Source organism: Psammomys obesus, unplaced genomic scaffold, assembly GCF_907164565.1.
Source record: "Psammomys obesus unplaced genomic scaffold, mPsaObe1.curated_primary_1811, whole genome shotgun sequence".
Lineage (NCBI taxonomy): Eukaryota > Metazoa > Chordata > Mammalia > Rodentia > Muridae > Psammomys > Psammomys obesus.
In genome coordinates this window covers 6,741,610-6,766,194 of record NW_026594083.1, presented here as the reverse complement: position 1 = coordinate 6,766,194, position 24,585 = coordinate 6,741,610, and positions in this window count along the sequence as shown.

Sequence of the window (24,585 nt, the reverse complement as noted above, 5' to 3'; positions counted from 1 at the left end):
TCAACATTTGAAATCTTATGAAGAACTGCAGGTTGACGTAATGTCTCCAGTATCCATCACAGAGTGGGGAAGACTGCAAAGCTGGCTTAACTGCTGGATGCTGAACGGAACCTCGGACGCATCAACGATTCGGCCCCGCGCCCCACGGTGTACCCGGGGAAGTTAAGACACGCTCGTTAGCCTCGCCTTCTGATGGTACGCCGTGCTAAGGCTGGTGTAGCCTACCAGCCGCAGTTAATTACCAGGTGCCGTGTGGTAATAAGATAGCAAGGTTCAATAACAGTTCTATCTGGACTTAGTTCCGCGGGATACGTATGAGCATGACCCCAGAGAGGCACCGTGATCTACAGTAAAGAATAATTTGTCTACCGCTCTAGTTTGTAATTATGGAAAAGTCCTCGGGAAATCCCAGTTTCTGACTAAAGAGAGTTGATTAATGTGCCCAAATTAACTACCCAAATTGAAAGCACCTCATGACATTTGTCGTTGCTCCTCCAGTCCTGAGCTCCGGAGGCTGCACGGTGGCCCCGTGTCTCATCCTTAATGATGCGCGTTCGTGTTTAAAAATTTGACTTTTGGCTAGTGAGACGACAGGCCTTTCATACTTGTGAATTTCTACATTCTTGTGAATGTAGAAGTTATTCAAGGTCTTAAAAATGTTCTTTTCTCCCTTTCTCGTTATCTGAAAAATCACCATAATGTCGCCACGAAGCCAGGACATGAATGTGAAATACCGCAGATGTGACTGTATAAGAACAGTCCTTCTCTGCCTCAGCCACTACACTGTGGTCCCTGCCCATAGTACTTAGGTAAAATTCCAGCGTGGAGAGGTGGATCCAGACATATTTCCAGGAAGATATGGAATGGAAATTACTCATTTTCTTAAAAAAAAAAAAAATTGAGTCCTAAGTAAGGAGGTGGTTTTTTGTAGAGGATTTTAGGTGTGTTATAAATATTTGCATCTTTTAGGGGATTTGTAAATACAATTAAGAAAAATTCAGAAATGTTCCGTCAGGCTCTGCTCAAATAACTGTCATTTTAAACTAGAAGTCTGCTCTACACTACATTTGTTAGACAGTATCTTCTTTGGTTGCAATCACATATGTTAGAGGAAGCAAGAAGTTATTGTTATTTGTAAACTGCAACAAAGTAGAAATTGATTCAGAAAACTAATACATGTTTCCTCAATTAACTTGCATACTATTCTCCTCTGTCAGGAATTTTAAGATTACTACTTACATTTTCATTTAATAGATTTCATTAGTTGTCTAGGATTACAGCAGCAGATTAAAAACACTGGCAAAGAAAAATTCAATATTACAAAATCTTATTACATAGACCAAGCACTATTAACATTTTAGAATAAATTAATATGTACCTTAATAAATAAACATATAGCTCTCTGATCTGGGTGCACAACTATAATCCTGGCATTTGGGAGGTGGAGGCAGGAAGATCAGGATTTTAAACCCGCCCTTACCTACACAAGAGTCTGAGGCCAGTGTGGACTACATAAAATCCTGTATCAAATGAATAAGAAAAGAAAAACTTCCCTGTGAACCTAAAATTATTTTTAAAAAGTAGAATTACTTTGTTTTTCTTGTTTAAAAAAAAACAAACCAAACATATTATATTAATTTGTAAATTGCATTTTAGACTTCAACAACATTTATTGAATTAGTCCATAATAATGAAAATATTGCGTTTCTTCATTTTAATGCCTGCATAGTTATTTTGTTGCTTAAAATTACCAAGCTGATTCCATTTTTTTTCAATTATATGTATAGTTGTGAAAGAAGTTAATTTGCTAAGATTTAATATAATTAACTAATGTCTTTCCTAGGGATGCTTAAAAGTTTTAATTTCTTGGCCAAAAAAGCTTCTATAATACATCTATAGTGGAAATGCTCTAAGAGGATTTGTCATAGTGTAGGATGCAGGCTTACATTTTAATTACTTATTAGTAATAGGTTTTCAACAAATCAAACACTTTCATTAGTTCATAAAATTGTTGTTTCAGTTATTATTCATTTACTTGTATATTTAAAAATCTTATTGATCATTTATATTTTGTCTGTAAACATTGTAATGTTTAGCATTTTCTTTTATTTTGCAAGCTAAACTATCTCTTTGCTCCTTCTTTCTATACCAGTAGTGTAACTACCCTTTATGTTTAATGTTAATTTTAACTGTTATGTCAGCTATGAATATCAGAAATTCCATGCAAACTCGAATTTACTAAATGTGTATCTTTAAACTCCATCTCTTTTTTTCAAAACGTTACTACAAACTCCGTTCTATATGTTTTATTCCAAAACTGATCTCAGCCTGATCCCATGGTACAGAACTGGCAGCTTGTAAATATGAGGAGGCAGAAAGACCATACGTTACACAGAGGGGGGGTGGATGAGACAAAATGCAAGGAGAGGGTGCTATGGCTGACATTTCACAGAACAGCACAGTGAAAGGATCAGAAATCCTAAAACATTAGGACTACTCATTAGCCGGTAGAAACTATCTACTTAGATTAAAAACTCCGCATTTAACATGGAAACCTCAAAAGACGCCATTTACACTGCTCTGATGTGAGGAAGCAGTCATTAAAATCAGAAGTGGGGTAACAGGCAAGCGGCCTGGCACCTCAAGGAGCAAAGCCAAACAGGGGAACAATGGAAACTGCAGGCCAGTATTCCCGACAAGCATTTCATCCATTTCTCAAAATAAGTCTGAGCAAAAAAATTAACAACAAGTCCAGACTATATAATCTACTGTAGATTTTAACAACACAAACTAATTCATAAATGACATCACTTTTCTTCAGAAAAAGTCCCCAGCGATTCTCCAGTTCTTTTCTCTTCATCACTGCTGGCTGGAAGAACGCCTCTGAGGCTTGCTCGGGTGTGAACACCTGGCAGAGCACTGTTCGCGGAAGCGGATTTGGGGGCTCAGGGTTTGTTAGCTCAGTAAGGAGAACCAGTTATAGACGGTGACTTGATGACACATGCATTCCTGGCTGGCCAGCCTGCAAAAGGCACAAAGACAAACAAAGGCTCAGGATCTCAGGAAGAAATACAAGCAACATCTCATGTTTATTCGATTTTTCATTTTCCATGTTTTCGTGATTTGGAGACTCATTGTTAAGATAATCTGTAAAGTCCTGAAGCCTGTGAGAAGCAGCTAATGTATACCCAGAAGACATCCAACAAGGTGCTTGCCAGCTCAATATTCTGTCCCCAGAATACCATTATTCAAAACAAAAATTTTTAGATATCAGTGTGAATGTCTCATATGATGACAGTTATAAATAAATAAAAATTTCTACTACTAGAATTAATGAGCTGATAATGAGTAATGGGTAATTTAAAACTGTACTTTGTGATGCATTCAAATCAGTGTTAGATCTGTTACCATAACAAACTAGGATGCCTGTTTAGTTAGCAACATTTTTTTCCTTTCTTCCTCTTGTTGGGAAAAGGAAGCATCAATGAGTAATTATCTATTCCCCTACTGGCATGTGACTGTTAGAATTTATTGAGGAGAAATTTTAGGTAATCTTTTCCTGAATTAGTTTTCTCACCTGCAAAACTAGAATAAAGCATAAACAATGTTAGTTGATTTCACAATCCTTATTGCCTTAAACCTGAATTCTTCATACAGCACCCCTGAAAGAAATGATTAAAGGCCAGCAAGCCAGTATTTAATTCTGGTGAACAATGCAAGGGATCATACACAAGTAAGAAGGAAAAGAGCCAATGAGAGGAAGGATGCCTTAACTCATTGTCCTCTGCTGCTACATGGACTGGTTTCTTACTGTAGCAGGACCACCTAAGAATTATACCTGAAGACTTTCTGCATGCAGCAGAGCAGTGGGGAACAATCAACCATCACTGATTTTGTTCAGTCTTCTCCCAGGACGGATTAGTTCCTATGTAGTTGCAGTGATATACATGATGTAGACATCAAGCACACTGCAACAGAACCCCATTTTAGGAAGCTCTGGCTAACGTGGGGAGGGCACACTAGGCGGAGTTGAGCCAGGGTTCTGTGAGGGGGCACACGTGTGAACCTGGACAGAGCTTATGTAGGACTGTTGCTGAGCACGAAGCAAAATCAGAGCTGAGTGAGGTTGAGAGAACTCTCTGAGGTGCTTGGGAGATAGCTGATAGAAGTATCATTATGGGCAGGAACCTTTTCACTTCTAATCTGCAGTGTGTGTGTGTGTGTGTGTGTGTGTGTGTGTGTGTGTGATGACACTATTAACGCTAAGGGTACAGTAGTGGCATGCATTGCAAAGCTTGACAGTAACCAACTGCCCCTAAATGGACAACACGTTCCCCAGTTGGATTTACAAGCCACTGAACAAGAAGGAAAACAGGCTTTGTCCTGGAAACCAAGCTAACTATTCAGTTCTAGAGAAGCTGTGATTACTTGAGGAAGATTCTGTTCCCACTAATCTACTAATCCAGAAAAATCCCTAACAACAATCTATAAATATTTGTTCTTATAACCATAGATAATTCTAACCTTCATCCTGTGCAGGTAATGTCTCTTTGAAACAGAGACCATTACAGAAAATCACATCGAATCAAAATGCAGAGTTGTGGAGCCCAGTTCCAGTGGGATACATCTACAAAACCTCCCTGCACCTAAGTTTTAGGGATCATTGGGGAAGAGGGCAGGAAAGATTGTAAGAGTCAGAGCATCAGGGAGTTTTCTTTGAGATTTTGTCTTCTAGTAACATTGGAAGCTATACCATCAAGTCTCATCAAAATAAATGCCTAAACATGAGCCAAACATTGAGGACACCAACCGACATGCCAAACTGGATGGGAAAAGCCTGTGAGAACGCAGCAAAGCACAAAGACCTATAGGCAACTGAGGTAAGGTAGGAGCAGGAGAGGGGGTCCTCCCCGGGGAAGACAACAGCAATTGGTTGTTCAGTGCCAAACGGTCAGCCCTGAAAACACACATACAAACAACACTATACAAACTGAACAGGTTATATTTACACACACACACACACACACACACACACACACACACACACACATACACATACACACACACATATACATACAGTAACAATTAGTAAGAATAGAGTGAATGAATTTGAAGAAGAATAGAAAGGGTGTATATAAGGGAGTTGAGGAGGAAAAGGAAAGGAGAAAATAATTTCAAAAATAAAAAAACGAGGTGATATTGGCTAAACTAAAAAGTCATATCTTTCCTTCAAAGTACCGGATGGCTTTGGGAATATGTTTATAGAAAAAGGATGGACCATATTTGGTGAGTCAAGAGTGGAGCCCTTTTACCTCAGAGCTTGTTTGTTGCATCATGATACCTGTGCTTCCAGAGGAAAAAAACTTGAAATCAGCAGAGAAGCTTTTCTGAGTGAAAAAAAAATTCTGGTTGTCTTAGTCTTCTATTGCTGTGATGAAATACAATGACCATGGTGACTTACAAAGGAAGCAGTTAATTTGGGGCTTTCTTATAGTTTTAAAGAATTACTCCATGACCATCATAGGAGGGAGTGTGGTGGCATGGTGCTGGATATAGGCAGACACACATACATACATACAGAGAGAGAGAGAGAGAGAGAGAGAGAGAGACAGAGACAGAGACAGAGACAGAGACAGAGAGAAACATATATGACAGAGAGAGACAAAGACAGAGACAAAGACAAAGGGAAGCAGAGAAAGACAGAGATACATATACATAAGAGATAGAGAGAGCCTGAGAGATAAAGAGAGAGAGACAGAAGAAAGAGAAAGAGAGGGAGAGAGAGAATGCCATGGACTTTTGAAACCCCAAAGTTCACTTTCCGTGACACACATACTCCAACAAGGCCATACCTCCTAACCCTTTCTAAAGCATCTACCAATTGGAAAACAAACATTTAAGCCTTTGAGGAAGCGGCAGACATTCTCACTAAAATACCACCCTGGTAGACTTTTCTGAGCTAAACACCAGTTAACCAGTTGGGTTGGATAAGTGTGGAATAGTTGCTTCCTGATCAACACTCTACTGTCCCCAAGCTCCCAGCTGCTGGATACATGTGACATCATCACTTGAGAACTAGAGGGAAAGGCAAGAGAATGATTAGAGTTCTGTGGACTTCTGGTCCCAGAGTACAGTAAAACTTATAGTTTAAAGAATTTAGAGGGAAAAAATAAGATATGGATTAAAAAATGGAAGATTATAGCAGATGAATAGTATCTAGAAATTAAGAAATATCATCTGACAAATGAGATGTCTCTGCAAAGTGGGGATATGAATGCTTTTTCTTTTTTCTCTGCTTCAGATATTTGTCTGTAGATCACAACATTTGAATGATAATCTCCTTCTAATTCTCTCAATCCCAAATATTATTATAAATTATTTCTCATTATCAAATTATATCTCGTTATCATAAATGCTGCTCATCCCACCCATCATGAACTCAGTCAGCAGGGGAAATACGTTAGGCTACATGTGTCAGGAAGTGGACAGTGCAGGGAGGCACAGAGCCTATAGAGTCATGATTTCTTCTCAGAAGTTTATCAGGGGATAGGTATGACTTAAGATTTTTTATGCATTTATTCATGTCTCCCTTTGAGGAAAATTTTAATTCATTATGTCAGGACTTTGTTTCTATAGCTCTTGGGTGCCCCAATATCATCCTTAGCACAGTTCTTGTTAAGATGGCTTGATCATGCGTCTTTTCCCCCAGCTCTGAGGTGAGGTATGTGAAACTGTAGAGGTCTCTCTCTAATCATTGTTTTAGGTAAAGAAAAAAAAAATTCAGCTCTGTATGGACAAATCATAAGGAAATAAAAATATTTCCTAAAAGTTGTATGACAGAAGGTTGTGATCTTGTTTGGAGCACTACAGCTCAGAGAGAAAAGTGTAACAGATCTGAGATCTTCCCAATTTGTTGCATTTCAAATCAATGAGGTGAGCTCAATGCAGGAATGTAAGGAATTAGAAACAGAAATCAATGAGGACAACCCCTTCCACAGTTCATGAATTGTTAAAGTTATGGATAGGTAGGAACAGTTCTAGAGTCTAAGTGTTCTTAGGTTAGAGCTGTTGAGCTCCTGATTATCATCAGGCTATGAGGACTGCAGATGGTCACTGCCTGTTTCTTCAGGGTGAACCAGCAGAGCTGGTGAGTTAGATAGGGGTGGGTAATTTACAAGCATCTAATTGTTACTCGGTGTTACTTCTGTTTAGAGTGCTCTGCAGTATGCTGTAATGCTGAGGGGAAATGCCTTCCAGAGAACACCACTAAGTTGGAAGCTTTTTTGTCTATGTTGGTGCTTCTCCAAAGGTTTTGACTTGTATTCTTACCTGTTGTCAGCGAAAAGCATTTGAGCAAACACACACACTGCAATGTAAGTGTGGTTATTTATTTACTTGATAACGTATCCTGGAAGTTCGAACATTCACTATTCACTTCTTTTTATCATCAACTTTGGGATAACAATCCTATAGAAGTTTTAGTGTGCTCTTCATTATTTACCCTTTCCCCTTGTATTCTGGGATATGTATATGCTCGCTGAAAAAAACAATTCTGGTAAATGTATTTTGCCCACAAACATCTTAGGCATTCATTTTTATTCTGATGAACATCATTTCTAGTGAGAAAGATAATCCAGGCAATGAAATTCCCCACTGATATGATTTCATAGAAATTTCCAGAACCAATGAGAAATTATGTACAGGATTAGAAGACAAATCATCCTGACTTGCTTCAAAACAAGCTCATGTTTCCCCCCCCCCAACAACTGGGAAGAAATTATAAATGGCGGAAACTTTGATTGCAGGCTCTCAGCTTCTCCCAACAGTGCTTGGGAGTTCAGCATCCAGCTTTGCTTGACGGACAGATATTTGTGGTTGCGAGCAGTGGAAAAATCTCAGCTTAATGATTTTCAGAACAATAGTATCCATCATTTAATAATTCTAAAGAAAAGAAAGACACACAAAAAACCTAACTATTACAACATGTGTTTCATATGTTAAAGACAATTAGCTGCAAACCTCAGACTTTCTCATTCAGCGCACACAATAAAAATAGCACTTCATTTTGGGCGGGCATTTCATACTTTATGAAGTACATAAATATTCATTGTTTCATTTGATGTTTATAACCATCCTGCTAGGCAGCCAGGAACTAATGTCCTGCTTTTCTCATTTGAGAGACTTGAGAAAGAACAGATGAGATAAATGGCTTAAAGGTCATACAGTGAGTCTGGGTGGAGACCACATGGGTTAGCTCTTCAGTGTCCTGAGTTCACCTTTCTTTCAAATCTTCTTTTCTGTTTGGTGGATCCATAGGATGTGTGCAGTTCATTTGCATATTTAAGTAACCCAGACTTTCTTAATGTTAATTCTAATCCTGAAATTTTTCTTAACATGCACTTTTTGTGGCACAAGGACAATCGATAAGAATGTTTTGTCCTTGATTCTCCATTTTGAGATCTGGGGAATTGGAAAAAAAAATCCTGCTGCTTTTCCTTGGAGTTCTCTAATGCTTTATTGTATGCCATGACTCAGGTGGTGTCTGTTTGCCTATCTTCTTGTCAAATTCTCTTGGAATAAATAATATTTATGTGACTTTTCACAGTACTTGTCTTTTTTTTTTTAAGCAATAAATTACAAAGTTAAGCATACAAGTTGAATCATATTTCTTAATTAGGATGATTACATCATAAAAAAATATTGTGAACTTTTGTGCTCACTTTACTGAAAACTCAGGCTCGTGAGCTATTGACCATCCTAACTGGCATGCCTTGGAAAGGAAGCCTCTTCTGTAGACTGACCTTCCTTGCTCATCAACTGCATAAAAGTACAGCTACACGCGCCTTTGATCACTGGAGTAATTGTTTTCTTATGCACTTAGAATTGCTGTAATCTTTAATATTTTCTTTATGTCTAGTTCATAATTTTCTATATTCAGAATATCTACTTGCTTGTATATGCTTTCCCTTATTATATCAAGTAATATATACATATGAGTATGTATATAATGTATGTGTGGCTTACTACAACTAAAAAAGGAAATTAAGCATACTAGTGCTTGAGACGGTATCCAGGACTTTTCACGTGCTAGGCAGGTGTCCTGCACTGAGGTTTGCTCAGTGCATACAAGTAGTTTATATTTTCTTTCCCTTGGTATCTATTGTAGGAAGGGTAATAAAACTGAATATTTTTTCCCAGAATGCATAAAATAAATGTGTCTACCAACTTAATGAGCTTCTATTTTGTATCCTGTTTTGATATAAATAATAAAAAAAATACACAGTAAATGCTGATGTAGAAAATTATGTTTAATGGAAAGTTTGGGGGTAGAAAATGATCTTGAAGCCAAATTTCAGAACAGTCTTGAAAGACTGCCAGGATATTTTAAATTCAACCGATAGTACCAACTTTGGGTCAAAGAATAAAAAATAAGAAAAAGTGGCTGAACCAGGCATAAGTCATTTCTCTCTTCCAAATTATATTTAAATTTTTTAAAGTGGGCCTCATGCTTCTTTTTTTTAAAATTTATTTTATTTTATTTTTCTTTTTAGTTACATTTTGTTAACTCTGTGTCCCAGCTGTATCCCGCTCCCTCTTTCCCTCCCCACCCCCACACTCCCTCCCTGGTCTCCTCCCTGCCCCTTTCCAAGTCCACAGATAGGGGAGGACCTCCTCCCCTTTCAGTTTCTAAGTACAGTTGCAAGCGATTATTTTGTGTTGTCCGCATGCTCTTCATTATGTGGAATATGAATTATAGTTCTCTAAAAGAGGGAAGTAGGGCCTGTGCTTTTAATAAGGAAGGCTTCAAAATCCCATGAGCCTCTTCCTGGGGAAGTGTTAAACCCAAATCCCTGGGAAAAGAATCTCCACATTCTTCATCCTCTTCAGCAGTTTTTATTTATTTTTGCTATGACCTTTGAACTTCCATCTTAATTGGTTACAAATATTGAGATGAAACGCTTTCAGATAAGGAAGGTCCTGTTAGCTAAAGCCATATGCTCCAGTTTATAGGCTATTTTTTCTATATAGAATCATACCTGTCAATGTTCTGCAATTTCTTTTTGACAGATAGCTCTGAATCTGTTGCCTACTATGTATTATCCTTCCTTTTGACTGACACTGTTACTTTAAAATCATAAGCACATTTCCATTATTAAAAATATAACGGAAACCAGATTTATTGTCTGGATTTTATTGTGGGAAATGTGAAAACAACAGTTTTACAGTGTGCTGGTTTGTGGAGTAGATGATGCATTTCTGGGAGTTATTAGAGCTGGTTACAATGGGGATGTTCAGGACACAGCTGAATCATTGTGGGAGCGGAGGGGTGGCCTTGAAATGTGGTCTTGAAATGGAAGCTTCCTTGCTGAGCACAGACAGACCTGGAGGTACTAGTGTTTAAAGAAGAGTTTGAAGCTGGACAATGCAACCCAGTAGAAGCAAAGCAGGCAACAGAGTCAGAGACAGCCTCTGCTCCCACTGTTAGGGGACCCACAAGAAGACCGACAAGACCTATAAGAAGACCAAGCTAGAGAACTGTAACATATATGAAGTAGGCCTATGTCAGTCCTATGCAGGCTCCGTGGTTATCAGTTCAGTCTCTCTGAACCCCTAGGAGCCCAGGTGAGGAGAGGTGTCTAGCCTTACTGTAACTTGATATGCATGGTTGTTTGATATCCATGGGAGGACAGTTCTTTCCTGAAGAGAAACGGAAGGAGTGGATGTGGGATATGTGGAGAGAGGGACTTGGGGAAGAGGAAGGAATGAGGGGAAAAATAAGTGTGTGTGTGCACATGAGTTTGAAGTCCTATAACTCTCTTCTTTTGGGATTTAGGCAGCATTAGTGGGAGAAGGTAGGCCTGCAGACATAGGTAGATTGGTTATACCTATGTTTTCACTGCAGCAAAAGCATCCCACAATAGACTGAAAAGAATTAGGCCTTTGGAAGCATGTTCCTCTTTACTCCCTATCCTAGGCAGAAGCAGGCTGTTAAGATTTTGTTTTTTCCTCACTTGCCAAATGTGTTTCATAAGTAGTAGCTAACTTCACATGACTATGCAGTGGATTCAGCGTATTTTCATTCCTGGTAAACTTTAAGCTATAATGACTTTCCATGAATCATGGAGCGTCTTCAGTTGGACTCATTGGTAATACTGAAAATGTATGCTTGAGAATGGAGGATGGTCAGGGTAAATGAATGGAATTTGATTCTATTTTTCCAGACTCCAATCTGGAGGCTGAAGGAAGCTTTGGCTACTGTGGTATACTTTCCCTTCGGTGTGTTGTGCATCCACTGGGCTTTTAGGGTGTTCATTTAGGGTGAGCATGATTTTGTTCTCAGATGACTTCTGGCATGTCCCATTTAACACTGGTTCCTCTGCTTAGCAGACTTGCTCCTGCCAAGAAAAGCTCTGCTCCACACCTAAGCAGGACCTTTGTTTCCAGACCCAAGAGATGATGCTTGGCAGATGCTACCGTGGCAAGCTCACTGTGGGCTTTCCAGGAGCTTGCTGGGCAAGCACCATGATGGTATGTGAGCTGGTCTGGAAACAGGTATCAGCATGACTGATTATAGCTCTGATCATAGACTTTCAGAGGCTTTGAAGTTCACTAAAAGCATGCTTTTCCTTTACTGGAGCACACTGAGAAGAGATGAACAAGATGCATGTGATTAATACCCAGAGAGCAAAACAGGTCAATGTACAAATTGTTGCTGGCTTAATAAAAGCTCTGTATCTTTTATAGCACATAAAATTTTTTTCCACTTGGCAAATTATGTTCCTGTAAAAATAGCACAGAATCATGTGGTGTACAATGAGAAAAGGACCAGAGATGCGTTCTAACATTCTTTCAGCGAGTTTTGAATCAGATATCACCTCCATGTTAAATGTAAAATAAAGATTCTTGAGTTGTTTATTTTATGAAAGAGCTTTTGCTTAACAAAAAGCCATCGCATTTACTGTTTTAAACAATTTTCTGTAAAAAAAAAAAAATCCATGTCTTACGAATTTTTTGAGTAAAGTTTTGACAAGATGTGGCAGTCCCTTTATTTCACTTCCTATATCTTAGGATGAATAATTTTTTGCTTAAAAATATTTTTAATAAAAACATTTCTGTCGGCACAAATCTGTCCTCTTTGGCTAGTTGTGCAATGTTTCGTTATCACTAAGTTTTCAAATTATCATGGAAGTTAATTTTGACAAAATAAAAAAGCTCTTTCTTATGTGCGTTCTTGCCATTCATGTGAAGAGTTCTCCTCTCGTGGTTAGCCTGCTTTTAATTGCAGTCACTTCCATTTCTCCCAAATGAATCATTTTGAAATGATGACAAAACACAAAGTGACTACAAAAGAGCCCGTTTAAAATGCAATTGCAATGTAATTTTTACACAAAATATTAATCATATGATTTCTTTTTTTCTATTTTTGTGCAGTGCATGTGTGTGGTAGTGTGTCTGTATGAGAGCACACACATGTCTTTGCATGGGAAGGGATGTATGCCCATGTGCTTATGTATGTGGAACCCAGAGGATGATGTTCAGATCATTGTGAACCATGGTCTATTGCTTTTCCAACCTACTGAGGCAGGGTCTCTCTATCAAATCCAGAGACTGCTGATCTTGCTAGTCTTTCTCACTGATTTGCTTTGGGTACCCTGTTTTCACCTTTCCAAGCTAGTATTATGAGAGGGCTGCCACAGCCCTCTGGCACGCCAGCTCCTGTTTTCACACTTCCAAGGCACATGGTTGGCCTCTGAGCCGTCCCCTAAGCTTCTTAATCAGTTTCTTAATTCCATCTCACAGTTATTCAGATTGTAAATCGATTTCTCTCTCTTTTTTTCTGATATGAAGCAAACTTACTGATAGTGTAGTATAATTTAAACTCAAAGTTCATTCCTATATTTCATAAGGTTTGATGGTACTGTTATAGCAGTTTGCTTTTTCTTAGATGATCACTGATCAGTATAGGGAATGGAGCCTTTAAAAGTAGGCTGCTTACTATGGGCGTTCCCAGATAAAGCTGGTAGAGATCTCCAAAACAGAAACGCGTCTCCTGCAACATGCACACAGGAAACATGGAAAAGCAAAGCAACATGACTCTGCCAAAGACTACAGCTCCCCAACTACTGACTTAAAAGACACAGAAACAGATAAAACAGAAGATGAGTCTTTCAAAAGTTTATAAATAAAAAATGATCAATGACCTTAAAAAACAAAACAAATAAGTAGATTAATTTACTCCAGGAACCAAAGTAGAAGGTGAGCAAACAATTAAAAAAAAATCATCAACACTAATGAGAAAAAAAAAATCTGACCCATGGAATAAAAATACAGCGAGAAAATTGAGGTTGGGAAAGAAATGTTGAAAGACAAAAAATTTAATTAATCAAATTAAAATGAAAACATAGAAACCATTACCAACTTAGCCAAAGGAGATATAGAGAAAAGAATGTTATGCAGGAAGAAGAGGTCAAGTGATTAGGGTTTCTTAATATTAAAAAAGTTAAAATAAAATTAGTAGATAAATGTAAAAAAGGGAAATAAAATGTAAAAAAGGGAATAAAAAGAAGTGCATAAAATTTTTAGAGAAAAATTATAAAGTTCAAAATTATACTAACATTATAGTAGAGAGAAAAAATTACAAGAAACAATTAAAAAAAGAGAAAAAAGATCTCCAATAATGAAATTACACATTAATAAAATTAGGTAAGTGCATTAAGAAAAAAGTATAATTTTAAAATACTGAAACTATAGTTAAAATTAAAAGGTATAGCACAAATACAGAAAGAAAAAGAAAGGAAAAAAACCTACTCACAAAACAACCGAAACCAATCGCTCAGACAACAGAGCAAAGCAAGAGAGAAGGTGTGATGTTGGTACAGATTCTTCCTGGTCCTCAGAAATTCCAGAGGACTGCACATAGGCGGAACCGGAGGGTCACTTGGATGGTGCGTCCCTGCCTTCCCTGTGCCCACCGCTGAACCTGTGTTTGATAGACAAAGGCCTGATGCCCGCCAAAGCTGTCTCCATTTCCTTCTTTGAATATAGGAGCCTCTGGAGACCAGTTAGGTTTGCAGTCTGTGAGCTGGTTTCTCCTTAGACTGTGTCACGTCGTGCGTGTGTCTGTGTGTGGTGTGCTCTTGTCTCTCTTGCATTGGGACGGCTGGAGACACCACATCACTTAAGATCTGTGCAGCTGGAGGACCTATGTATAATCTTGCTTTCAGGATAGTAATCTCGCTTTCAAGTATTAATCACCCAGCTGGATGGGTGCGCTCTGGAGTTCTCAAACTGCTCAGCACTGAAAAGTAGGTAGTGCTAGCAGGATTTATGTAGTGACATCCATTTTCCAGGCTCCCAAATTCTGGCGGTATCCTCAGTTGATGACAGCTGCTTTCTTTCTCTTTCCCGTCCCTGCGCGCATGCGGCTTGAGCTACCTTAAAGTGGCTGATTTTTTTTGGTGCATTACCATCATTTTGGAGGGGTGGGGAGAGTCACCTTCCTGCTGTTCTTTCTCTGCCTTTGTGGAGTTACAAAGTTCTTTTTCCCATTGACACAGAATCTATTCTTTTTTTAAAAAATTAATTAACTAATTAACTTTTAATATTTTTATTTATTACAATTTATTAACTTTGTATCCCAGCTGTAGCCCCTTCCCTCATTACCTCCCAATCCCATCCTCCCTTCCTCTTCTCCTCTCATGCCCCTTCCCCAGTAAGGCTGCCCCTCCGCTCAGTGGGAGGTGATCAAAAAGGGGGAGATAGAATCTCTTTTTGCTAGTATTGACTCCTCAGTGAGGGCACACGGAGGGAACTTCCGGTCCTCCATCCAACCTGGAAGTTGGAACCTAAATTGATTAAGTCTTCACACATTGAATATAAACGTAAAACAGCTTTCAGGTTCTTTTCTTTCTCCCTCTCTCCCTCCTTCCCTCTCTCTCTCTCTCTTTCTTTCTCTTTTCTCTCTCTCTTTTTTCTTTCTTGGATATGAGGGATCTGAGAAAAAAGTAAGAATCAATAATGACTTTGAGAATTGATTTAAAGCAGTTGGAGTGATGACATAGATAGAAAAGATTGCACACTTAGCAAGTTCTGTGGAGGTGGGAGCGGTATCTGGAATCTAGTTTTAGATTTATTGATTTGGAGACAGCTTAATAAGTCAAGGAAAAAAAAAAAACAAAACAGAAAAAGCGCTTTTAAATCTGCCTGACAAACCCTTTCCTCTGTCTCTGCTCCTCTCAATCTGTCGCTCTCTCTTTGGTGTGTGTGTATATGTTTGAGTGTATGTATCTGGGTGCACATATATGTTTGCATGTGTGGCAGACAGAGGTAAGTGTCAAGTGGCTTCCTCCGTTACTCTGCTACTTAACATTGTGAAGCCTCTCCACTGAACTAGAACTTGGGGCAGGCCTGTTTTAGCCCCAGTAGGGCTGTAGGGTTACAGAGTTGTAACATGGTGCCCAGTTGACGATGTAGCTAGTTTTAGAACATTGGCCTAGCCTGTGTGAAAAAGCCCTAGGTTTGATCTCCAGCACTGCAAAACGGACGAAACAAAACTAGTATGTGACACTAGGTATTAGCAGCTTCAGCTAACTATTGGCCACATTTCTTTGCAGCCTAACTTGCACCTTATATTAAAAGAGCTGTCCTTCCCTACATAACAACTTGGAAAAAAGTCAGACCTCAACCATTTCTTATGCCAGAAGAGCTCCTTTCCTGTTGTAGACATTTGCGGTAGAAATTTGTTGTAGACATTTAGAGGCTGAATTTATGGCCCCAAAGTGCTGCTGTCTTTTAAGTTTTAATTTGAGAAAGTCTGCTTTACTTTAGGCCAGATTTTACCCACATGAACATTTCCACCCAATACTGAATCTTGAACAGCAGAGTCTGTGTTTTGGTACCTATAGTAACTTCCTTCTTATGGAAATTAGCATATGACTCTTATGGGAATGTGTGCACAATGGGTAGGCTTGGTGGTCTGAACCCAAATGTTTACATTGAGAGATCGCAGACTCATCAAACTAAAATAATTTTAAGTCTTAATTCTTAATTTTGCATAATTAATATGCTTCCTTAGGTAATGCTTGAAACGAAGAAAATGTATTTAGGTATTCTGCATCTGCCTCATAAGTAATCAACTACATTAATTATAAAATGATCAATAAAACACTGAACTGGACACATTCTTAGAAAATGACAAAAGTACAGGAATATGAACACCCTACTTGTCTTAGGAAGTTTCTATCGCTGTGACGGAACACCAGGGCCAAAGCAACTTGGGGAGGAAAGGGTTTATTTAGATTACACTTCCATATCACAGTTCATCATCAAAGGACTTCAGGACAGGGAGTCAAGCAGGAAAGGAACCTGAAGGCAGGAGCTGATGCAGAGGTCACAGAGGGGTGCTGCTTACTAGCTTGCCTCTCATGACTTGCTTAAGCTGCTTTCTTGCAGAGCCCAGGACCATCAGCTCAGAGGTAGCCCACCCACAACGTTGCAGGATAGTTGATTATTGTAAATAGATAACCTAATTGTCAGCAAAATATTAAAGCTTAAGTGGATGTCAGATGCAGTTAGATATGTCCTGAAGAGATGCTGCCTGGGTGAGCCCTTGCAAGCCTCTATAGAAAAGAATGCTAAAGAATGGAAAGTTATTGCCTTTTTAAAGGCAAATTGCTTGGGAGAGGTCTTGTGGTTTTTGCTCTATGATATCCTCCACTGGAAAGGTGAAATGATTCCTCCCCTACTGACTTGACTTGGAACCATCCCCCCATGATGGTGACATGATTCAACCTGCCAAAGATGTAAGGGGAAAGGTTTCTTAAATTCCTTTAGTTCTTTGTATATTTTAGATATTAGCCCTATACCCCATGAAGAGTTGAAGATCTTTTCCCAGTCTTTAGGCTGTTGTTTTGTTCTATTGACAGAGTCCTTTGACTTACAGAAGCTTTTCAGTTTCATGAAATCCCATTTATTAATTGATGATCTCAGAGCCTGTGCTTTTGGTGTTTTTTTTTTTTTTTTTCAGGAAGTTGTATTCTGTGCCAATGAGGTCAATGTTCTTCCTCACTTTGTTTTCTAATAGATCTAGAGTCTCTGGGTTCATGTCAAGTTCTTTGATCCACTTGGACTTGAGTTTTGTGCAGGGTGATAAATACGGGTCTATTTGCATTTTTTACATGCAGACATTTAGTTAGGCCAGCATCATTTGTTAAAGAGACTTTCTTTTTTCCATTGTATGGTTTTGGCTTCTTTATCAGAAATCAAGGACCTGAAGGAGTGTGGGTTTATTTCTGGGTTTTCAGTTCGGTTCCACTGATCAACCTGTCCATTTTTATGCCAATACCATACAGTTTTTTATTACTATTGTTCTCTACTGTATCTTGAGATCAGGATGTTGATACCACCAGAAGTTCTTTTATTGTACAGAATAGTTTTGGCTTTCCTGGGTCTTTTATTTTTATTTTTCCCTATAAAGTTAATGGTTGCTTTTTCCAGTTCTGTAAATAATTGTGTTGGAATTTTGATGGGATCTGTAGAGAGCTTTTCGAAAGATGGCCACTTTTTTTTTTTTTTTTTTTTTTTTTTTTTACTATGTTACTCCTACTGATCCAGAAGAATAGGAGATCTTTCCATTTTCTAAAATCTTCTTCAAAGACTTGAAGTTCTTCTCATACAGGTCTTCCACTTGCTTGGTTAGAGTTATACCAAGATATTTTATATTAGTTGTTGCTTTCATGGAGGGTGTTGTTTCCCTAGTTGCTTTCTTAGCCCTTCTGTCACTTGTATAAAGGAGGGCTACTGATGTTTTTGAGTTAATTTTGTATCCAAATACTGTGCTAAAGGTGTTTATCAGCCGTAGGAGTTCTCTGGTAGAATCTGTCATCTACATCTACTAATATGTGCTACTTTGACTTCGTCTCTTCAAATTTGTGTCTCCTTGATCTCCTTTACTTGTCTTATTGTTCTAGCTAGAACTTCAAGTACTATACTGAAGAGATATGGTGAGAGTGGGCAGCCTTATCTTGTCTATTGATTTTAGCGGGAACACTTTTAGTTTCTCTCCATTTAATTTGATGTTGGCTGTATTTGGTCTTTATTGTGTTTAGATATGTGCCTTGTATCCCTGATAGCTCCAAAACTTTAAACATGAAGGGGTGTTGTATTTTATTAAAGGCCTTTTCAGCATCTAATGAGATGATCATATGATTTTTTTTCTTTCAGTTTGTTTAAATAGTGGAGTACATTGATGGATTTTTGTATGTTGAACCATCTCTGTATTCTTGGCATGAAGCCAATTTGATCAAGGTGGATGATATTTTTGATGTGTTCTTGAGTTCTGTTTGTAAGTATTTCATTGGTTTTTTTTATAATTTTTATTTTTTAATGTTAATTACAGTTATTTACTTTGTATCCCAGCTGTAGCCCCCTCCCTCATTCTCTCCCAATACTACCTTCCCTCCCTCATCTCCTCCCCGTCCCTCTCTAAGTTCACTGATAGGGGAGGTCCTCCTTCCCTTCCATCTGACCCTACTTTATCAGGTCTCATCAGGACTGGCTGCAATGTCCTCCTCTGTGGCCTAACAAGGCTGCTCCTCCCTTGTGGGGGGAGGTCAAAGAGCCTGCCACTGAGTTCGTGTCAGAGACAGTCTTTGTTTCCCTTACTAGGGTAACCCACTTGGATGCTGAGCTGCCATGGGCTACATCTGAGCAGGGGTTCTAGGTTATATCCACGCATGGTCTTTGGTTGGAGATATCAGTCTCAGAAAAGACCCTTGTGCCCAGATATATTTGGTCATTGTGGCACTCCTGTCCTCTCCAGCATTTCTTTCTTTAGATTGGGGAAGTTTTCTTCTATAAATTTTCTGGTTCTTGGAGTTTAGAGTCTTCATCTTCTATTCCTATTATTCTTAGGTTTGGTCTTTTCATATTGTCCCAGATTTCTTGGATGTTTTGTGTCACAAACTTTTTAGAGTTATCATTTTTTTTTTGACTGATGTATTGATTTCTTCAATTGTATCTTCTACACCTCAGATTCTTTCTTTCATCTCTTGTATTCTGTTATGATGCCTTTGTCTGTAGTTCCTGTTCTTTTCTCTAGGTTTTCCATCTCTAGGATTATGTTTTCTTTTTTTTTTTTTAAATCTTTTATTTATTTTTTATTAATTACACTTTATTCATTTTGTATCCCCCCATAAGCCCCTCCCTCCTCCCCTGCCAATCCCACCCTCCCTCCCCTTTCTGCATGCATGCCACTCCCCAAGTCCACTGATAGGGGAGGTCCTCCTCTCCTTCTTTCTGATCTTAGTCTATCAGTTCTCATCAAAAGTGGCTGCATTGTCCTCTACTGTGGCCTGGTAAGGCTGCTCCCCCCCCCAGGGGGAAGTGATCAAAGAGCAGGCCAATCAGATTATGTCAGAGGCAGTCCCTCTTCCCATTACTATGTAACCCACTTGGACACTGAACTGCCATGGGCTACACCTGTGCAGGGGTTCCAGGTCATCTCCACAAATAGTCCTTGGTTGGAGTAGGAGTCTCTGGGAAGTTCCCTGTGTTCAAATTATCTTGTTCTGTTGCTCTGCTTGTGGAGTTCCCGTTCCCTCCAGCTCTTACTATTTCCCACTTCTTACATAAAATTCCATTCACTCTGCCCATCAGTTGGCCATCAGGCTCAGCATCTGCTTTGACAGTCTATACTGCAGAAGCTTTCAGAGGCCCTCTGTGGCAGGTTTCAAGGTTGTTTCCTGTTTTCTTCTGGCTTTCAGAGGCCCTCTGTAGCGGGTTCCGAGGTTGTTTCCTATTTTCGTTTTCTTCTGATGTCCATCCTCTTTGCCTTTCAGGATGGGGATTGAACATTTTAGTTAGGGTCCTCTCTTTTGCTTAGTTTGTTTAGATGTACGGCTTTTAGTGGGTTTATTCTATATTGTATGTTTATATGAGTGAGTATATACCGTGAGTGTCTTTTTGCTTCTGGGTCAACTCACTCAGGATGATCCTTTCCAGGTCCCACCATTTACCTGCAAATTTCATGATTTCCTATTTTTCATTGCTGAGTAATACTCCATTGTATAGATGTACCACAGTTTCTGCATCCATTCTTCAGTTGAGGGGCATCTGGGTTGTTTCCAGCTTCTGGCTATTACAAATAAAGCTGCTACAAACATGGTTGAACAAATGTCCTTGTTGTGTACTTGCGCCTCTTTTGGGTATATGCCTAGGAGTGGTATGGCTGGATCTTGAGGAAGCGCTATTCCTAGTTGTCTGAGAAAGCGCCAGATTGATTTCCAGAGTGGTTGTACCAGTTTACATTCCCACCAGCAGTGGAGAAGCGTTCCCCTTTCTCCACAACCTCTCCAGCATGTGTTGTCCCTTGAGATTTTCATCTTGGCCATTCTGATGGGTGTAAGGTGAAATCTCAGGGTTGTTTTGATTTGCATTTCCCTAATGGCTAATGAGGTTGAGCATTTCTTTAAGTGCTTCTCTGCCATTCGATATTCCTCTGCAGAGAATTCTCTCTTTAGCTCTGTTCCCCATTTTTTAAGTGGATTACTTGGTTTGTTGCTTTTCAGCTTGTTTAGTTCTTTATATATATTGGATATGAGTCCTCTGTCAGATAGAGGGTTGGTGATGATTCTTTCTCAATCTGTAGGCAGTCGCTTTGTTTTGATGACGGTGTCCTTTGCTTTACAGAAGCTTTTCAATTTCATGAGGTCCCATTTATTGATTGTTGCTCTTAGAGCCTGTGCTGTTGGTGTTCTGTTCAGGAAGTTTTCTCCTGTACCAATGAGTTCTAGGGTATTCCCCACTTTTTTTTCTAGCCGATTTAATGTGTCTGGTTTTATGTTGAGGTCTTTGATCCACTTGGACTTCAGTTTTGTGCAGGGTGATAAGTATGGATCTATTTTCATTTTTCTACATGTAGACATCCAGTTGGACCAGCACCATTTGTTGAAGATGCTATCTTTTTTCCATTGTATGGTTTTGGCATCTTTGTCAAAAATCAGGTGTCCATAAGTGTGTGGGTTTATTTCTGGGTCTTCTGTTCGATTCCATTGATCCACCATTCTGTTTCTATGCCAGTACCATGCAGTTTTTATAACTGTTGCTCTATAGTACAGCTTGAGATCAGGGATGGAGATACCTCCAGAAGATCTTTTATTGTAGAGGATTGTTTTAGCAATTCTCGGCTTCTTGTTATTCCATACGAAGTTGAGAATTTTTCTTTCCAGGTCTGTAAAGAATTGTGTTGGCAATTTGATGGGAATTGCATTAAATCTGTAGATTGCTTTTGGTAAGATGGCCATTTTTACTATGTTAATCCTGCCAAGCCATGAGCATGGGAGATCTTTCCATCTTCTCATATCTTCCTCTAATTCTTTCTTCAGAGACTTGAAATTTTTTTCATACAAGTCTTTGACTTCCTTGGTTAGGGTTACGCCAAGGTACTTTATGTCATTTGTGGCTATTGTGAATGGTGTTGTTTCTCTAATTTCTTTCTCAGCCCTTTTGTCTTTTGTATACAGGAGTGCTACTGATTTTTTTGAGTTAATTTTATATCCGGCCACTTTGCTGAAGGTGTTTATCAGCTGTAGGAGTTCCCTGGTAAAGTTTTTGGGGTCACTCATATATACTATCATATCATCTGCAAATAGTGATAATTTGACTTCTTCCTTTCCCATCTGTATCCCCTTGATCTCCTTCGACTGTCTTATTGCTCTAGCAAGGACTTCCAGCACTATGTTGAAGAGATATGGAGACAGTGGGCAGCCTTGTCTTGTTCCTGATTTCAGTGGGATTGCTTTAAGTTTCTCTCCGTTCAGTTTGATGTTGGCTATAGGCTTGCTGTATATCGCCTTTACTATGTTTAGATATGTGCCTTGTATCCCTGAGCTCTCCAGTACTTTAAACATGAATGGATGTTGGATTTTGTCAAATGCTTTTTCAGCATCTAGGGAGATTATCATGTGGTTTTTTTCTTTCAGTTTGTTAATATGGTGGATCACATTGATGGATTTCCGTATATTGAACCACCCCTGCATACCTGGGATGAAGCCTACTTGGTCATAGTGGATAATATCTTTGATGTGTTCTTGGATCCGGTTTGCAAGTATTTTGTTAAGTATTTTTGCATCAATGTTCATAAGGGAGATTGGCCTGAAATTCTCTTTCTTTGTTGAGTCTTTGTGAGGTTTAGGTACCAAGGTGATTGTGGCTTCATAGAATGAGTTTGGTAATGTTCCTTCTGTTTCTATTTTGTGGAATAGTTTGAAGAGAATTGGAGTTAGCTCTTCTTTGAAGGTTTGGTAGAATTCTGCACTGAAGCCATCTGGTCCTGGGCTTTTTTTGGATGGGAGACTTTTGATGACTGCTTCTATTTCTTTGGGGGATATAGGACTATTTAGTTGATTTACCTGGTCCTGATTCAGCTTTGGTGAGTCAAATCGATCAAGAAAATTGTCCATTTCATTTAGATTTTCAAATTTTGTGGCATATAGAGTTTTGAAGTAAGTCCTAATGATTGTTTGGATTTCCTCAGTGTCTGTAGTTATGTCTCCCTTTTCATTTCTGATTTTGTTGATTTGGGTGGTGTCTCTCTGCCTTTTAGTTAGCTTGGCTAAGGGTTTGTCTATCTTGTTGATTTTCTCAAAGAACCAGCTCTTGGTTTCATTGATTCTTTGAATTGTTTTATTTGTTTCTAATTGATTGATTTCAGCCCTGAGTTTGATTATTTCCAGCCGTCTACTCCTTTTTGGTGTCTCTGCTTCTTCTTTTTCTAGGGTTTTTAAGTGGGCCATTAAGTTGCTTGAATGAGCTGTCTCGAATTTCTTCTTGAAGGCACTTAGTGCTATGAACTTTCCTCTTAGCACTGCTTTCATTGTGTCCCACAAGTTAGGGTATGTTGTGTCTTCATTTTCATTGAGTTCTAGAAAGGCTTTAATTTCTTTCTTTATTTCTTCCCTGACCCAGCTGTCATTTAGTAACAAGTTGTTCAGTTTCCATGAGTGTGTAGGCTTTTTGCTATTTCTGTTGTTGTTGAAGTCCAGCTTTATTCCATGGTGATCAGACAGGATACAAGGGATTATTTCAGTCTTCTTGTATCTGTTGAGGCTTGCTTTGTGACCAACTATACAGTCTATTTTGGAGAAGGTTCCATGAGGTGCTGAGAAGAAGGTAAATTCTTTTGTGTTTGGGTGTAAAGTTCTGTAGATATCTGTGAGGTCCATTTGATTCATGACCTCTGTCAGAGATATTGTTTCTTTGTTTAATTTCTGTTTTGTTGACCTGTCCTTTCTTGAGAGTGGGGTGTTGAAGTCTCCCACTATTAATGTGTGGGGATCTATATGTGGTTTAAATTTTATCAATGTTTCTTTTACAAATGTGGGTGCTCTTGTATTTGGGGCATAGATGTTCAGGATTGTGATGTCTTCCTGGTGGAATTTTCCCTTGATGAGTATGAAGTGTCCTTCCTCATCTCTTTTTATTATTTTTGGTTGAAAGTCTATTTTATCGGATATTAGAATGGCTACTCCTGCTTGTTTCTTGGGTCCATTTGCTTGGAAAGTCATCTTCCAACCTTTTACCCTCAGGTAATGTCTATCTTTGTGTCTTAGGTGTGTTTCTTGTATGCAACAGATTGCTGGGTTTTGTTTACGTATCCATTCTGTTAATCTGTGTCTTTTTACTGGAGAGTTGAGTCCATTGATGTTGAGAGAGATTAATGACCAGTGGCTGTTAGATCCTTTGATTTTGATGTTGGCTGTGTTCATAAGTTTGTGTGCTTGGTTGCTTTTTGTTTTGCTGTAGTAAGGTTAATTATTTCCTGTGTTTTCTTGACAGAAGCTAATTTTCTTGGGTTGTATTTTCCCTTCCAGTGTCTTCTGTAATGCTGGATTTGTGTGTAGGTATTGTTGAAATTTGTTTTTGTCATTGAATATCTTGTTTTCTCCGTCTATGAGGACTGAGAGTTTTGCAGGGTATAGTAACCTGGGTTGACATCTGTGTTCTCTTAGGGTCTGCATGATATCTGTCCAGGCCCTTCTGGCTTTCATAGTTTCTGTTGAAAAGTCAGGTGTGATTCTAATGGGTTTGCCATTATATGTTACTTGGCCTTTTTCCCTTGCAGCTTTTAGTATTTTTTCTTTGTTCTGTATACTTCCTGTTTTGATTATTATGTGGCGGGAGGATTTTCTTTTCTGGTCAAATTTGTTGGGTGTTCTGTAGGCCTCATGTATCCTTATTGGCTTCTCCTTTAACTTGGGGAGATTTTCTTCAATGATTTTGTTGAATATATTTTCTGGGCCTTGGAGAAGGGAGTCTTCTTTTTCCTCTATTCCTATTATTCTTAGGTTTTGTCTTTTCATATTGTCTTGGATTTCTTGGACGGTCTGTGTCAGGAATTTTTTGGATTTCACATTTTCTTTGATAGATACATCGATTTCTTCCATTGTATCTTCTACACCTGAGATTCTTTCTTCCATTTCTTGTATTCTGTTGGTTATGCTTACCTCTGTAGTTCCTGTTTTCTTCCCTAAATTCTTCCTCTCCATTATTTCCTCCATTTGTGTTTTCTTTAATTTTTCTAGTTCT